This window comes from Lissotriton helveticus, chromosome 4_1 (genome assembly GCF_964261635.1).
Source record: "Lissotriton helveticus chromosome 4_1, aLisHel1.1, whole genome shotgun sequence".
Taxonomy (NCBI): domain Eukaryota; kingdom Metazoa; phylum Chordata; class Amphibia; order Caudata; family Salamandridae; genus Lissotriton; species Lissotriton helveticus.
Genome location: NC_136063.1, coordinates 971,258,610 through 971,273,973, shown reverse-complemented (window position 1 = coordinate 971,273,973; position 15,364 = coordinate 971,258,610). Strand labels below are relative to the sequence as shown.

General features: G+C 33.0%; 5 non-coding genes across 5 annotated transcripts; all 5 read right to left on the bottom strand.

Annotated features, from left to right (window-relative positions):
* Positions 1 to 4,744: 4,744 nt before the first annotated feature.
* On the bottom strand, positions 4,745 to 4,818 carry TRNAI-AAU (transfer RNA isoleucine (anticodon AAU)). The gene has a single exon. It is a non-coding gene; the product is annotated as a tRNA-Ile (tRNA).
* A 790-nt stretch (positions 4,819 to 5,608) lies between these two features.
* TRNAI-AAU (transfer RNA isoleucine (anticodon AAU)) lies at positions 5,609 to 5,682 on the bottom strand. Its single transcript has one exon. It is a non-coding gene; the product is annotated as a tRNA-Ile (tRNA).
* A 5,343-nt stretch (positions 5,683 to 11,025) lies between these two features.
* On the bottom strand, positions 11,026 to 11,099 carry TRNAI-AAU (transfer RNA isoleucine (anticodon AAU)). Its single transcript has one exon. It is a non-coding gene; the product is annotated as a tRNA-Ile (tRNA).
* Positions 11,100 to 13,197: 2,098 nt separating this feature from the next.
* TRNAI-AAU (transfer RNA isoleucine (anticodon AAU)) lies at positions 13,198 to 13,271 on the bottom strand. Its single transcript has one exon. It is a non-coding gene; the product is annotated as a tRNA-Ile (tRNA).
* A 1,445-nt stretch (positions 13,272 to 14,716) lies between these two features.
* TRNAI-AAU (transfer RNA isoleucine (anticodon AAU)) lies at positions 14,717 to 14,790 on the bottom strand. The gene has a single exon. It is a non-coding gene; the product is annotated as a tRNA-Ile (tRNA).
* Positions 14,791 to 15,364: the final 574 nt, after the last annotated feature.

Genomic DNA, 15,364 nt, shown 5'->3' with positions numbered 1-15,364 from the left:
TGCGTTTTTAACTTCATGCTCTAACAGACTAAACTAATAGGCTCACTAAATATATAGAATACTTTTGAAGAATTAGCAGATGATGAAATGCTACTGATTCCATACAATCCTTCAAGCAGCATGTGATTCAAGGAGATAAACAGTCCAAAATGAGACACTAGAAAAATTAATCTTTTTTCAAACAGTTAAACTTGGCCTGTACAGGGATCGAACATGTGAACTTGGCGTTATTAGCACCACGCTCTAACCATCTGAGCTAACAGGCCATTTTGCACAACTACCTGGAGGTCCAGCAAATGAAGAAGGGCAAATGATAGTTAACCCAGGAGATTTGGAAAGCTTAATTTCAGCAGTTTACCATGAAGTTATTGTTATATATTATCAACATGAAGAAACTAATATGACTTAAAAAAAATAACAATACAAAAGAGATTTTCATACTTAGTGTTAGAACTTAAAACCATTAACGTTTTTCCATGTGGTTAAGCAATAAATAAATATTCATCACCTATATTGAATTGATTCATATAATCATTTTATCAGCTTCTCCTCAAAGGAAATATAGAGATAAACATGATACAGTAGAAAATACATCTATTTTCAACATTAAAGGAGCATCAAGTATTGACTTGGAGACTGATTGAAAGTATGTCCTTGGCGTTTTTAACTTCATGCTCTAACAGACTAAACTAATAGAGTCACTAAATATATAGCATACTATTGAAGATGAAGCAGATGATGAAGTCCTACTGATTGTTAATCCGGGATAGTTGGAAAGCTTATATTCAGCTGTTTACATTCATAGTATCTTTATATATTATCAACAAGACTAAACAAAAATGATCTCAATAAATTGCAATAAATAAAAGATTTAGTTACTTGGCGTTAGAACTTAGAACCATTAATAGAAATTCCAGGCGCTTTAAGAATAGTAATTAATTCTATAAATATATCAAATGTATTCATCCAATCCTTCAAGCAGCGTTTGATCCAAGGAGATAAACAGTCCAAAATGAGACACAAGAAAAATTCATCTTTTTTCAAAGAATTAAACTTGGCCTGTACAGGGATCGAACCTGTGACCTTGGCGTTATTAGCATCACTCTCTAACCAACTGAGCTAACAGGCCAATTTGCACATCTTCTGGAGGAACAGCACAGGAAGCAGTGCTAATGATAGTTCAGCCGGGAGATTTGGAAAGCTTAATTTCAGCTGTTTAATATGAATTAACTTTCATATTATCAACATGAAGAAACTAATATGACTTCAAAAAAATTGCAATACAAAAGAGATTTCCATACTTAGTGTTAGAATTTTGAACCAGTAACGTTTTTTCCACGTGGTTTAGCAATAAATAAATATTCATCACCTATATTCAATTGATTCATCTAATCATTCTATCAGCTTCTGCGCAAAGGAAATATGGAGGTAAACATGATACAGAAGAAAATACATCTATTTTCAAGATTAAAGGAGAATCAAGTATTGTCTTGGAGACTGATTGAAATTATGTCCTTTGCGTTTTTAACTTCATGCTCTAACAGACTAAACTAATAGGCTCACTGAATATTTAGAATACTTTTGAAGAATTAGCAGATGATGAAATGCTACTGATTCCATCCAATCCTTCAAGCAGCGTGTGATTCAAGGAGATAAACAGTCCAAAATGAGACACAAGAAAAATTCATCTTTGTTCAAACAATTAAACTGGGCCTGTACAGGGATCGAACCTGTGACCTTGGTGTTATTAGCACCACGCTCTAACCATCTGAGCTAACAGGACATTTTGCACAACTACCAGGAGGTCCAGCAAATGAAGAAGGGCAAATGATAGTTAACCCAGGAGATTTTGAAAGCTTAATTTCAGCAGTTTACCATGAAGTTATTGCTATATATTATCAACATGAAGAAACTAATATGGCTTAAAAAAAATTACAATACAAAAGAGATTTTCATACTTAGTGTTAGAACTTAGAACCACTAACATTTTTTCCATGTGGTTAAGCAATAAATAAATATTCATCACCTATATTGAATTGATTCATCTAATCATTTTATCAGCTACTCCTCAAAGGAAATATAGAGATAAACATGATAGAGTAGAAAATACATCTATTTTCAACATTAAAGGAGCATCAAGTATTGGCTTGGAGACTGATTGAAAGTATGTCCTTGGCGTTTTTAACTTCATGCTCTAACAGACTAAACTAATAGAGTCACTAAATATATAGCATACTACTGAAGATGAAGCAGATGATGAAGTCCTACTGATTGTTAATCCGGGATAGTTGGAAAGCTTATATTCAGCTGTTTACATTCATAGTATCTTTATATATTATCAACAAGACTAAACAAAAATGATCTCAATAAATTGCAATAAATAAGAGATTTAGTTACTTGGCGTTAGAACTTAGAACCATTAATAGATATTCCAGGCGCTTTAAGAATAGTAATTAATTCTATAATTATATCAAATGTATTCATCCAATCCTTCAAGCAGCGTTTGATCCAAGGAGATAAACAGTCCAAAATGAGACACAAGAAAAATTCATCTTGTTTCAAAGAATTAAACTTGGCCTGTAAAGGGATCGAACCTGTGACCTTGGCATTATTAGCACCACGCTCTAACCAACTGAGCTAACAGGCCAATTTGCACATCTTCTGGAGGACCAGCACAGGAAGCAGTGCTAATGATAGTTCAACCGGGAGATTTGGAAAGCTTAATTTCAGCTGTTTAATATGAATTAACTCATATTATCAACATGAAGAAACTAATATGACTTCAAAAAAATTGCAATACAAAAGAGATTTCCATACTTAGTGTTAGAATTTTGAACCAGTAACGTTTTTTCCACGTGGTTTAGCAATAAATAAATATTCATCACCTATATTCAATTGATTCATCTAATCATTCTATCAGCTTCTGCGCAAAAGAAATATGGAGGTAAACATGATACAGAAGAAAATACATCTATTTTCAACATTAAAGGAGCTTCAAATATTGGCTTGGAGACTGATTGAAATTATGTCCTTTGCGTTTTTAGCTTCATGCTCTAACAGACTAAACTAATAGGCTCACTAAATATATAGAATACTTTTGAAGAATTAGCAGATGATGAAATGCTACTGATTCCATCCAATCCTTCAAGCAGCGTGTGATTCAAGGAGATAAACAGTCCAAAATGAGACACAAGAAAAATTCATCTTTGTTCAAACAATTAAACTTGGCTTGTACAGGGATCGAATCTGTGACCTTGGCGTTATTAGCACCACGCTCTAACCATCTGAGCTAACAGGCCATGTTGCACAGCTAGCTGGAGGACCAGCATATGAAGAAGGGCAAATGATAGTTAACCCAGGAGATTTGGAAAGCTTAATTTCAGCAGTTTACCATGAAGTTATTGTTATATATTATCAACATGAAGAAACTAATATGACTTAAAAAAAAATTACAATACAAAAGAGATTTACATACTTAGTGTTAGAACTTAGAACCATTAACATTTTTTCCATGTGGTTAAGCAATAAATAAATATTCATCACCTATATTGAATTGATTCATCTAATCATTTTATCAGCTTCTCCTCAAAGGAAATATAGAGATAAACATGATACAGTAGAAAATACATCTATTTTCAACATTAAAGGAGCATCAAGTATTGGCCTGGAGACTGATTGAAAGTATGTCCCTGTCGTTTTTAACTTCATGCTTTAACAGACTAAACTAATAGAGTCACTAAATATATAGCATACTATTGAAGATGAAGCAGATGATGACGTCCTACTGATTGTTAATCTGGGATAGTTGGAAAGCTTATATTCAGCTGTTTACATTCATAGTATCTTTATATATTATCAACAAGACTAAACAAAAATGATCTCAATAAATTGCTATAAATAAGAGATTTAGTTACTTGGCGTTAGAACTTAGAACCATTAATAGATATTCCAGGCGCTTTAAGAATAGTAATTAATTCTATAATTATATCAAATGTATTCATCCAGTCCTTCAAGCAGCGTTTGATCCAAGGAGATAAACAGTCCAAAATGAGACACAAGAAAAATTAATCTTTTTTCAAAGAATTAAACTTGGCCTGTACAGGGATCGAACCTGTGGCATTGGCGTTATTAGCACCACGCTCTAACCAACTGAGCTAAAAGGCCAATTTGCACATTTTCTGGATGACCAGCACAGGAAGCAGTGCTAATGATAGTTCAACCGGGAGATTTGGAAAGCTTAATTTCAGCTGTTTAATATGAATTAACTTTCATATTATCAACATGAAGAAAGTAATATGACTTCAAAAAAATTGCAATACAAAAGAGATTTCCATACTTAGTGTTAGAATTTTGAACCACTAACGTTTTTTCCACGTGGTTTAGCAATAAATAAATATTCATCACCTATATTGAATTGATTCATCTAATCATTCTATCAGCTTCTGCGCAAAGGAAATATAGAGATACACATGATACAGAAGAAAATACATCTATTTTCAACATTAAAGGAGAATCAAGTATTGGCTTGGAGACTGATTGAAATTATGTCCTTTGCGTTTTTAACTTCATGCTCTAACAGACTAAACTAATAGGCTCACTAAATATATAGAATACTTTTGATAAATTAGAAGATGATGAAATGCTACTGATTCCATCCAATCCTTCAAGCAGCGTGTGATTCAAGGATATAAACAGTCCAAAATGAGACACTAGAAAAATTAATCTTTTTTCAAACAATTAAACTTGGCCTGTACAGGGATCGAACCTGTGACCTTGGCGATATTAGCACCACGCTCTAACCATCTGAGCTAACAGGCCATTTTGCACAGCTACCTGGAGGTCCAGCAAATGAAGAAGGGCAAATGATAGTTAACCCAGGAGATTTGGAAAGCTTAATTTCAGCAGTTTACCATGAAGTTATTGTTATATATTATCAACATGAAGAAACTAATATGACTTAAAAAAAATTACAATACAAAAGAGATTTTCATACTTAGTGTTAGAACTTAGAACCATTAACGTTTTTTCCATGTGGTTAAGCAATAAATAAATATTCATCACCTATATTGAATTGATTCATCTAATCATTTTATCAGCTTCTCCTCAAAGGAAATATAGAGATAAACATGATACAGTAGAAAATACATCTATTTTCAACATTAATGGAGCATCAAGTATTGGCTTGGGGACTGATTGAAAGTATGTCCTTGGCGTTTTTAACTTCATGCTCTAACAGACTAAACTAATAGAGTCACTAAATATATAGCATACTACTGAAGATGAAGCAGATGATGAAGTCCTACTGATTGTTAATCCTGGATAGTTGGAAAGCTTATATTCAGCTGTTTACATTCATAGTATCTTTATATATTATCAACAAGACTAAACAAAAATGATCTCAATAAATTGCTATAAATAAGAGATGTAGTTACTTGGCGTTAGAACTTAGAACCATTAATAGATATTCCAGGCGCTTTAAGAATAGTAATTAAATCTATAAATATATCAAATGTATTCATCCAATCCTTCAAGCAGCGTTTGATCCAAGGAGATAAAGAGTCCAAAATGAGACACAAGAAATATTCATCTTTTTTCAAAGTATTAAACTTGGCCTGTACAGGAATCGAACCTGTGACCTCAGCGTTATTAGCACCACGCTCTAACCAACTGAGCTAACAGGCCAATTTACACATCTTCTGGAGGACCAGCACAGGAAGCAGTGCTAATGATAGTTCAACCGGGAGATTTGGAAAGCTTAATTTCAGCTGTTTAATATGAATTAACTTTCATATTATCAACATGAAGAAACTAATATGACTTCAAAAAAATTGCAATACAAAAGAGATTTCCATACTTAGTGTTAGAATTTTGAACCAGTAACGTTTTTTCCACGTGGTTTAGCAATAAATAAATATTCATCACCTATATTCAATTGATTCATCTAATCATTCTGTCAGCTTCTGCGCAAAGGAAATATGGAGGTAAACATGATACAGAAGAAAATACATCTATTTTCAACATTAAAGGAGCATCAAGTATTGGCTTGGAGACTGATTGAAATTATGTCCTTTGCGTTTTTAACTTCATGCTCTAACAGACTAAACTAATAGAGTCACTAAATATATAGCATACTACTGAAGATGAAGCAGATGATGAAGTCCTACTGATTGTTAATCCGGGATAGTTGGAAAGCTTATATTCAGCTGTTTACATTCATAGTATCTTTATATATTATCAACAAGACTAAACAAAAATGATCTCAATAAATTGCAATAAATAAAAGATTTAGTTACTTGGCGTTAGAACTTAGAACCATTAATAGATATTCCAGGCGCTTTAAGAATAGTAATTAATTCTATAAATATATCAAATTTATTCATCCAATCCTTCAAGCAGCATTTGATCCAAGGAGATAAACAGTCCAAAATGAGACACAAGAAATATTCATCTTTTTTCAAAGAATTAAACTTGGCCTGTACAGGGATCGAACCTGTGACCTTGGCGTTATTAGCACCACGCTCTAACCAACTGAGCTAACATGCCAATTTGCACATCTTCTGGAGGACCAGCACAGGAAGCAGTGCTAATGATAGTTCAACCGGGAGATTTGGAAAGCTTAATTTCAGCTGTTTAATATGAATTAACTTTCATATTATCAACATGAAGAAACTAATATGACTTCAAAAAAATTGCAATACAAAAGAGATTTCCATACTTAGTGTTAGAATTTTGAACCAGTAACGTTTTTTCCACGTGGTTTAGCAATAAATAAATATTCATCACCTATATTCAATTGATTCATCTAATCATTCTATCAGCTTCTGCGCAAAGGAAATATGGAGGTAAACATGATACAGAAGAAAATACATCTATTTTCAACATTAAAGGAGCATCAAGTATTGGCTTGGAGACTGATTGAAATTATGTCCTTTGCGTTTTTAACTTCATGCTCTAACAGACTAAACTAATAGGCTCACTAAATATATAGAATACTTTTGAAGAATTAGCAGATGATGAAATGCTACTGATTCCATCCAATCCTTCAAGCAGCGTGTGATTCAAGGAGATAAACAGTCCAAAATGAGACACAAGAAAAATTCATCTTTGTTCAAACAATTAAACTTGGCCTGTACAGGGATCGAACCTGTGACCTTGGCGTTATTAGCACCACGCTCTAACCATCTGACCTAACAGGCCATTTTGCACAACTACCTGGAGGTCCAGCAAATGAAGAAGGGCAAATGATAGTTAACCCAGGAGATTTGGAAAGCTTAATTTCAGCAGTTTACCATGAAGTTATTGTTATATATTATCAACATGAACAAACTAATATGACTTTAAAAAAATAACAATACAAAAGAGATTTACATACTTAGTGTTAGAACTAAGAACCATTAACGTTTTTTCCATGTGGTTAAGCAATAAATACATATTCATCACCTATATTGAATTGATTCATCTAACCATTTTATCAGCTTCTCCTCAAAGGACATATAGAGATAAACATGATACAGTAGAAAATACATCTATTTTCAACATTAAAGGAGCATCAAGTATTGGCTTGGAGACTGTTTGAAAGTATGTCCTTGGCGTTTTTAACTTCATGCTCTAACAGACTAAACTAATAGAGTCACTAAATATATAGCATACTACTGAAGATGAAGCAGATGATGAAGTCCTACTGATTGTTAATCCGGGATAGTTGGAAAGCTTATATTCAGCTGTTTACATTCATAGTATCTTTATATATTATCAACAAGACTAAACAAAAATGATCTCAATAAATTGCAATAAATAAGAGATTTAGTTACTTGGCGTTAGAACTTAGAACCATTAATAGATATTCCAGGCGCTTTAAGAATAGTAATTAATTCTATAATTATATCAAATGTATTCATCCAATCCTTCAAGCAGCGTTTGATCCAAGGAGATAAACAGTCCAAAATGAGACACAAGAAAAATTCATCTTTTTTCAAAGAATTAAACTTGGCCTGTACAGGGATCGTACCTGTGACCTTGGCGTTATTAGCACCACGCTCTAACCAACTGAGCTAACAGGCCAATTTGCACATCTTCTGGAGGACCAGCACAGGAAGCAGTGCTAATGATAGTTCAACCAGGAGATTTGGAAAGCTTAATTTCAGCTGTTTAATATGAATTAACTTTCATATTATCAACATGAAGAAACTAATATGACTTCAAAAAAATTGCAATACAAAAGAGATTTCCATACTTAGTGTTAGAATTTTGAACCAGTAAAGTTTTTTCCACGTGGTTTACCAATAAATAAATATTCATTACCTATATTCAATTGATTCATCTAATCATTCTATCAGCTTCTGCGCAAAGGAAATATGGAGGTAAACATGATACAGAAGAAAATACATCTATTTTCAACATTAAAGGAGCTTCAAATATTGGCTTGGAGACTGATTGAAATTATGTCCTTTGCGTTTTTAACTTCATGCTCTAACAGACTAAACTAATAGGCTCACTAAATATATAGAATACTTATGAAGAATTAGCAGATGATGAAATGCTACTGATTCCATCCAATCCTTCAAGCAGCGTGTGATTCAAGAAGATTAACAGTCCAAAATGAGACACAAGAAAAATTCATCTTTGTTCAAACAATTGAACTTGGCCTGTACAGGGATCGAACCTGTGACCTTGGCGTTATTAGCACCACGCTCTAACCATCTGTGCTAACAGGCCATTTTGCACAACTACCTGGAGGTCCAGCAAATGAATAAGGGCAAATGATAGTTAACCCAGGAGATTTGGAAAGCTTAATTTCAGCAGTTTACCATGAAGTTATTGTTATATATTATCAACATGAAGAAACTAATATGACTTAAAAAAAATTACAATACAAAAGAGATTTTCATACTTAGTGTTAGAACTTAGAACCATTAACGTTTTTTCCATGTGGTTAAGCAATAAATAAATTTTCATCACCTATATTGAATTGATTCATCTAATCATTTTATCAGCTTCTCCTCAAAGGAAATATAGAGATAAACATGATACAGTAGAAAATACATCTATTTTCAACATTAAAGGAGCATCAAGTATTGGCTTGGAGACTGATTGAAAGTATGTCCTTGGCGTTTTTAACTTCATGCTCTAAAAGACTAAACTTATAGAGTCACTAAATATATAGCATACTACTGAAGATGAAGCAGATGATGAAGTCCTACTGATTGTTAATCCGGGATAGTTGGAAAGCTTATATTCAGCTGTTTACATTCATAGTATCTTTATATATTATCAACAAGACTAAACAAAAATGATCTCAATAAATTGCAATAAATAAGAGATTTAGTTACTTGGCGTTAGAACTTAGAACCATTAATAGATATTCCAGGCGCTTTAAGAATAGTAATTAATTCTATCATTATATCAAATGTATTCATCCAATCCTTCAAGCAGCGTTTGATCCAAGGAGATAAACAGTCCAAAATGAGACACAAGAAAAATTCATCTTTTTTCAAAGAATTAAACTTGGCCTGTAGAGGGATCGAACTTGTGACCTTGGCGTTATTAGCACCACGCTCTAACCAACTGAGCTAACAGGCTAATTTGCACATTTTCTGGAGGACCAGCACAGGAAGCAGTGCTAATGATAGTTCAACCGGGAGATTTGGAAAGCTTAATTTCAGCTGTTTAATATGAATTAACTTTCATATTATCAACATGAAGAAACTAATATGACTTAAAAAAAATTGCAATACAAAAGAGATTTCCATACTTAGTGTTAGAATTTTTAACCAGTAATGTTTTTTCCACGTAGTTTAGCAATAAATAAATATTCATCACCTATATTCAATTGATTCATCTAATCATTCTATCAGCTTCTGCGCAAAGGAAATATGGAGGTAAACATGATACAGAAGAAAATACATCTATTTTCAACATTAAAGGAGCTTCAAATATTGGCTTTTGAGACTGATTGAAATTATGTCCTTTGCGTTTTTAACTTCATGCTCTAACAGACTAAACTAATAGGCTCACTAAATATATAGAATACTTTTGAAGAATTAGCAGATGATGAAATGCTACTGATTCCATCCAATCCTTCAAGCAGCGTGTGATTAAAGAAGATTAACAGTCCAAAATGAGACACAAGAAAAATTCATCTTTGTTCAAACAATTGAACTTGGCCTGTACAGGGATCAAACCTGTGACCTTGGCGTTATTAGCACCACGCTCTAACCATCTGAGCTAACAGGCCATTTTGCACAACTACCTGGAGGTCCAGCAAATGAAGAAGGGCAAATGATAGTTAACCCAGGAGATTTGGAAAGCTTAATTTCAGCAGTTTACCATGAAGTTATTGTTATATATTATCAACATGAAGAAACTAATATGACTTAAAAAAAAATTACAATACAAAAGAGATTTTCATACTTAGTGTTAGAACTTAGAACCATTAACGTTTTTTCCATGTGGTTAAGCAATAAATAAATATTCATCACCTATATTGAATTGATTCATCTAATCATTTTATCAGCTTCTCCTCAAAGGAAATATAGAGATAAACATGATACAGTAGAAAATACATCTATTTTCAACATTAAAGGAGCATCAAGTATTGGCTTGGAGACTGATTGAAAGTATGTCCTTGGCGTATTTAACTTCATGCTCTAACAGACTAAACTAATAGAGTCACTAAATATATAGCATACTATTGAAGATGAAGCAGATGATGAAGTCCTACTGATTGTTAATCCGGGATAGTTGGAAAGCTTATATTCAGCTGTTTACATTCATAGTATCTTTATATATTATCAACAAGACTAAACAAAAATGATCTCAATAAATTGCAATAAATAAAAGATTTAGTTACTTGGCGTTAGAACTTAGAACCATTAATAGATATTCCAGGCGCTTTAAGTATAGTAATTAATTCTATAAATATATCAAATGTATTCATCCAATCCTTCAAGCAGCGTTTGATCCAAGGAGATAAACAGTCCAAAATGAGACACAAGAAATATTCATCTTTTTTCAAAGAATTAAACTTGGCCGGTACAGGGATCGAACCTGTGACCTTGGCGTTATTAGCACCACGCTCTAACCAACTGAGCTAACAGGCCATTTGCATATCTTCTGGAGGACCAGCACAGGAAGCAGTGCTAATGATAGTTCAACCGGGAGATTTGGAAAGCTTAATTTCAGTTGTTTAATATGAATTAACTTTCATATTATCAACATGAAGAAACTAATATGACTTCAAAAAAATTGCAATACAAAAGAGATTTCCATACTTAGTGTTAGGATTTTGAACCAGTAACGTTTTTTCCACGTGGTCTAGCAATAAATAAATATTCATCACCTATATTCAATTGATTCATCTAATCATTCTATCAGCTTCTGCGCAAAGGAAATATGGAGGTAAACATGATACAGAAGAAAATACATCTATTTTCAACATTAAAGGAGCATCCAGTATTGGCTTGGAGACTGATTGAAATTATGTCCTTTGCGTTTTTAACTTCATGCTCTAACAGACTAAACTAATAGGCTCACTAAATATATAGAATACTTTTGAAGAATTAGCAGATGATGAAATGCTACTGATTCCATCCAATCCTTCAAGCAGCGTGTGATTCAAGGAGATAAACAGTCCAAAATGAGACACAAGAAAAATTCATCTTTGTTCAAACAATTAAACTTGGCCTGTACAGGGATCGAACCTGTGACCTTGGCGTTATTAGCACCTTGCTCTAACCATCTGAGCTAACAGGCCATTTTGCACAGCTAGCTGGAGGTCCAGCATATGAAGAAGGGCAAATGATAGTTAACCCAGGAGATTTGGAAAGCTTAATTTCAGCAGTTTACCATGAAGTTATTGTTATATATTATCAACATGAAGAAACTAATATGACTTAAAAAAAATTACAATACAAAAGAGATTTACATACTTAGTGTTAGAACTTAGAACCATTAACATTTTTTCCATGTGGTTAAGCAATAAATAAATATTCATCACCTATATTGAATTGATTCATCTAATCATTTTATCAGCTTCTCCTCAAAGGAAATATAGAGATAAACATGATACAGTAGAAAATACATCTATTTTCAACATTAAAGGAGCATCAAGTATTGGCTTGGAGACTGATTGAAAGTATGTCCTTGTCGTTTTTAACTTCATGCTCTAACAGACTAAACTAATAGAGTCACTAAATATATAGCATACTACTGAAGATGAAGCAGATGATGAAGTCCTACTGATTGTTAATCCGGGATAGTTGGAAAGCTTATATTCAGCTGTTTACATTCATAGTATCTTTATATATTATCAACAAGACTAAACAAAAATGATCTCAATAAATTGCTGTAAATAAGAGATTTAGTTACTTGGCGTTAGAACTTAGAACCATTAATAGATATTCCAGGCGCTTTAAGAATAGTAATTAATTCTATAATTATATCAAATGTATTCATCCAGTCCTTCAAGCAGCGTTTGATCCAAGGAGATAAACAGTCCAAAATGAGACACAAGAAAAATTCATCTTTTTTCAAAGAGTTAAACTTGGCCTGTACAGGGATCGAACCTGTGACCTTGGCATTATTAGCACCACGCTCTAACCAACTGAGCTAAAAGGCCAATTTGCACATCTTCTGGAGGACCAGCACAGGAAGCAGTGCTAATGATAGTTCAACCGGGAGATTTGGAAAGCTTAATTTCAGCTGTTTAATATGAATTAACTTTCATATTATCAACATGAAGAAACTAATATGACTTCAAAAAAATTGCAATACAAAAGAGATTTCCATTCTTAGTGTTAGAATTTTGAACCACTAACGTTTTTTCCACGTGGTTTAGCAATAAATAAATATTCATCACCTATATTCAATTGATTCATCTAATCATTCTATCAGCTTCTGCGCAAAGGAAATATAGAGGTAAACATGATACAGAAGAAAATACATCTATTTTCAACATTAAAGGAGAATCAAGTATTGGCTTGGAGACTGATTGAAATTATGTCCTTTGCGTTTTTAACTTCATGCTCTAACAGACTAAACTAATAGGCTCACTAAATATATAGAATACTTTTGAAGAATTAGCAGATGATGAAATGCTACTGATTCCATCCAATCCTTCAAGCAGCGTGTGATTCAAGGAGATAAACAGTCCAAAATGAGACACTAGAAAAATTCATCTTTTTTTCAAACAATTAAACTTGGCCTGTACAGGGATCGAACCTGTGACCTTGGCGTTATTAGCACCACGCTCTAACCATCTGAGCTAACAGGCCAATTTGCACAACTACCTGGAGGTCCAGCAAATGAAGAAGGGCAAATGATAGTTAACCCAGGAGATTTGGAAAGCTTAATTTCAGCAGTTTACCATGAAGTTATTGTTATATATTATCAACATGAAGAAACTAATATGACTTAAAAAAAATTACAATACAAAAGAGATTTTCATACTTAGTGTTAGAACTTAGAACCATTAACGTTTTTTCCATGTGGTTAAGCAATAAATAAATATTCATCACCTATATTGAATTGATTCATCTAATCATTTTATCAGCTTCTCCTCAAAGGAAATATAGAGATAAACATGATACAGTAGAAAATATATCTATTTTCAACATTAAAGGAGCATCAAGTATTGGCTTGGAGACTGATTGAAAGTATGTCCTTGGCGTTTTTAACTTCATGCTCTAACAGACTAAACTAATAGAGTCACTAAATATATAGCATACTACTGAAGATGAAGCAGATGATGAAGTCCTACTGATTGTTAATCCGGGATAGTTGGAAAGCTTATATTCAGCTGTTTACATTCATAGTATCTTTATATATTATCAACAAGACTAAACAAAAATGATCTCAATAAATTGCAATAAATAAGAGATTTAGTTACTTGGCGTTAGAACTTAGAACCAATAATAGATATTCCAGGCGCTTTAAGAATAGTAATTAATTCTATAATTATATCAAATGTATTCATCCAATCCTTCAAGCAGCGTTTGATCCAAGGAGATAAACAGTCCAAAATGAGACACAAGAAAAATTCATCTTTTTTCAAAGAATTAAACTTTTCCTGTACAGGGATCGAACCTGTGACCTTGGCATTATTAGCACCACGCTCTAACCAACTGAGATAACAGGCCAATTTGCACATCTTCTGGATAACCAGCACAGGAAGCAGTGCTAATGATAGTTCAACCGGGAGATTTGGAAAGCTTAATTTCAGCTGTTTAATATGAATTAACTTTCATATTATCAACATGAAGAAACTAATATGACTTCAAAAAAATTGCAATACAAAAGAGATTTCCATACTTAGTGTTAGAATTTTGAACCAGTAACGTTTTTTCCACGTGGTTTAGCAATAAATAAATATTCATCACCTATATTCAATTGATTCTTCTAATCATTCTATCAGCTTCTGCGCAAAGGAAATATGGAGGTAAACATGATACGGGAGAAAATACATCTATTTTCAACATTAAAGGAGCTTCAAATATTGGCTTGGAGACTGATTGAAATTATGTCCTTTGCGTTTTTAACTTCATGCTCTAACAGACTAAACTAATAGGCTCACTAAATATATAGAATACTTTTGAAGAATTAGCAGATGATGAAATGCTACTGATTCCATCCAATCCTTCAAGCAGCGTGTGATTCAAGGAGATAAACAGTCCAAAATGAGACAAAAGAAAAATTCATCTTCGTTAAAAACACTTGAACTTGGCCTGTACAGGGATCGAACCTGTGACCTTGGCGTTATTAGCACCATGCTCTAACCATCTGAGCTAACAGGCCATTTTGCACAACTACCTGGAGGTCCAGCAAATGAAGAAGGGCAAATGATAGTTAACCCAGGAGATTTGGAAAGCTTAATTTCAGCAGTTTACCATGAAGGTATTGTTATATATTATCAACATGAAGAAACTAATATGACTTAAAAAAAATTACAATACAAAAGAGATTTTCATACTTAGTGTTAGAACTTAGAACCATTAATGTTTTTTCCATGTGGTTAAGCAATAAATAAATATTCATCACCTATATTGAATTGATTCATCTAATCATTTTATCAGCTTCTCCTCAAAGGAAATATAGAGATAAACATGATACAGTAGAAAATACATCTATTTTCAACATTAAAGGAGCATCAAGTATTGGCTTGGAGACTGATTGAAAGTATGTCCTTGTTGTTTTTAACTTCATGCTCTAACAGACTAAACTAATGGAGTCACTAAATATATAGCATACTATTGAAGATGAAGCAGATGATGAAGTCCTACTGATTGTTAATCCGGGATAGTTGGAAAGCTTATATTCAGCTGTTTACATTCATAGTATCTTTATATATTATCAACAAGACTAAGCAAAA